The sequence below is a fragment of the Pristiophorus japonicus genome, chromosome 18 (genome assembly GCF_044704955.1).
Source record: "Pristiophorus japonicus isolate sPriJap1 chromosome 18, sPriJap1.hap1, whole genome shotgun sequence".
In the NCBI taxonomy this organism is placed as follows: domain Eukaryota; kingdom Metazoa; phylum Chordata; class Chondrichthyes; family Pristiophoridae; genus Pristiophorus; species Pristiophorus japonicus.
In genome coordinates, this window is record NC_091994.1 from 37,736,278 (window position 1) to 37,739,552 (window position 3,275).

Below are 3,275 nucleotides of genomic sequence, written 5' to 3' on the forward strand. Positions count from 1 at the left end.
AACTATGGACATGGTCCCAAGTCGATCGCGGGCACGGTAATAGCTAAAGAAGGGAGTAGGGTGTTTGTAGTCAAACTAGACAATGGATAAATTTGCAGAAAGCACCTGGACCAAACGAGGCTGCGGTTCACAGACTGCCCTGAACAACCCACAGCAGACACCACCTTTTTTGAGCCCACAACACACACCCAAAGGATCAACGACACCATCCCGGACCAGGAAATCAAACCCATCACGCCCAACAGCCCAGCAAGGCCAGGCTCACCTAGCAGCCCTGCAGAGCCAACAACACGCCAGCCCAGCGAGGGCACAGCCAACACACCAGAACAGACATTTGTACCGAGCCGGTCCACCAGGGAAAGAAAGGCTCCCGACCGCCTCACCTTGTAAATAGTTTTCACTTTGACTTTGGGGAGGGGGGGGGTAGTGATGTTGTGTATCTGTAAAGCATGCACTCCCATGTTCTGCCACCAGGGAGCGCATCCCCTGAAGTCCCAAGGGATCCCAGCATCCCTTGGGAGCATTGTATATAAGCTTGCCCCTAAGGCCTGTTCCTCACTCTGGAGTGTCTTAATAAAGACTGAAGTCACTGTTACTTTAACCTCCCTGTGTACAGTCTCATCCGTGTGTTAGGAACACAACAGAAAATGGTCCACATTCTCCAAGGTCTCATTGTGGATTTTGATAACTGGGGGCAGTGCTGTGTGGCGGGGGCAGGTTGGTAGAGGACCTTTGTCTTACGGATGTTTAGTGTAAGGCCCATGTTCTCCTACGCCTTGATGAAGGTGTTGACGATGGCTTAGAGTTCGGCTTCCGAGTGTGCACAGACGCAGGCGTTGTCTGCGTACTGTAATTCGATGACAGAGGATGGGACGACCTTGGATCTGGCCTGGAGGCGGTGGTGGTTGAACAGATTCCCATTTGTCCTGTAATTTAGCTCCACTCTAGCAGGGAGCTTGCTGAGGATGAGATGGAGCATTGCAGCAAGGAAGATCGAGAAGAGAGTTGGTGCGATGACACAGCCTTGCTTGACCCTGGTCCGAACGTGGAATGGGTCTGTGGTGGATCCGTTGGTCAGGATCATGGCTTGTATGTCATCGTGGAGCAGGCGATGAATGGTGACAAATCTTGGAGGGCAGTCGAGTCTGAGAAGGATGCTCCATAATCCCTCACGGTTGACAGTGTTGAAGGTTGTTGTGAGGTCAAAGGCGGCCATGTACAAGGGTTAGTGCTGTTCCCTGCATTTCTCTTGTGTCTGCCGTGTGGTGAAGATCATGTCCATTGTGCCCCTTAGTGGACGGAATCCACATTGTGACTCTGGGAGGAGTTCTTCAGCCATTGTGAGAAAGCGATTCAGGATTCTTGCGATGACTTTCCCGCTGGTCGACGGCAGGGAGATTCCTCTGTAGTTACCGCAGTCGGACTTGTCAGCTTTCTTGAAGATGGTCATGATTACAGCGTCTCTGAGATCTCCTGGCACGATCTCCTTGTTCCAGATAAGAGAGTAAGAGAGATGAGGTCATGGATCCGCGCCAGTCGTGCTTCTCCACCATGTTTTAGTGCTTCGGCGGGGATTCCATCTGCTCCTGAGGCCGTGTTGTTCTTCAGTTGTCGGATGGCCTTTCCCACCTCGTGCCGGGCTGGGGTCGTGCTGAGATGGTGGCAGGTAGCATGCTGTGGGATAGAGTCAAGAACACTCACGTCAAAGAGTGTCGGTTGAGGAGTTCCTCGAAGTGCTCCTTCCAGCAGGCACTGCCTGACTCTCTGTCCTTGATGAGCACCTCTCCGTTCTTGGCCAGTAGGTGGGTAGGGCCTTGGGTGCTTGGGCCGTAGGACGTCTTGACTGCGATGAAGAATCCTCGCATGCGTGGTTGTCGGCTAGCTGCTGGATTTCTTGTGCTTTCTCCATCCACCATCTGTTCTTTCGGTCACGGGTTTTCTGTTGGACCTCAGCCTTCAGACATCTGTAGAGCTGCTTTCTTGCCCTCGAGTTGTGTTGCTGCTTCCATTCCAGGAATGCCTTGCGCTTGCGGCATATTAGCTCCTGGATCTCCTGGTCATCGTCGTCGAACCAGTCTTGGTGTTTCATGGTCGAGTGACCGGGCATCTCTTCGCAGATACTAATTATGGAAGCCTTGCGGGCAGACCTGTCCCTGTGGACACTCTGCGTCTCTGGGAGTCGTCAGGTTGGTAGTGAGGCGTTGGCTGAATAGAGCTTTCTTAGCAGGATCTTTAAGTGCTCCACCATTGATTTTCTTGCGGCATTGTTTCTGTTACCGTCGCTGATTTGGGGCAATGTTGATGGTGATGACAGAACGAGTTAGGCGGTGGTCTGTCCAGCAGTAGTCAGTTCCGGTCATGGCATGGGTGATGTGCACGTCTTTGCGGTCCCTCGCTCGGACGATGACGTAGTCTAGCAGATGCCAATGCTTGGAGCGAGGGTGTTGCCATGAAGCTTTATGTCTTTCTGATGGAACAGGATATTGATTATGATGAGGCCGTGTTCTAAGCATTTCATCAGGAAGAGGGTGCCGTTGGAATTGGCTTTCCCTACCGCCTCTGTGCTGATCAGACCTCCACAGAGGTCAGTGTCCTTTCCAACTCTGGTGTTGAAGTCGCCAAGGAGGATCAGCTTGGGACTCAGGACAGAGATTGTTCGAGGCTGGAATAGAATTCCTGTTTGGTCTCGTCTGTAGCTTCCAGTGTTGGGGCGTAGGCGCTGAAGACTATAGCACACTGGTTCTGGGCTAGGGTGAGCTGAAGAGTCATGAGGCATTCGTTTATCCTGCAGGGGGACTCTCTCAGATGGCTCACTATCTCGTTTTTTAGGGCGAAGCCAACCCCATGGAGGCGGCATTCTGCTTCTGGTTTGCCTTTCCAGAAGAAGGTGTAGCCACCACCTTGTTCTTTGAGCTGGCCTTCCCCTGCCCACTGGGTCTCACATAGGGCGGCGATGTCAGTGTCGAAGCGCCCGAGTTCCCTTTGCCACTGGACCAAGACCTTGCTCTGTCAAGTCCGTGTGGTAGCTGATGTGCAATGGCCACCCCACTTTCATAGAACTCGCGCACAGGCATCTTCCACACTTTAAAATGAAGTTCGGGACCTGGAATGTCAGGACCCTTGTGGACAATTCTAACAGCAAGAGACCAGAATGCCGCATCCCTAGAGGTTATTAAACAATATTAGGACTCATGGGATTGGGGGTAATGTACTAGCATGGATTGAGGATTGGTTAATGGACAGAAAACAGAGAGTAGGAATAAACGGGTCATTTT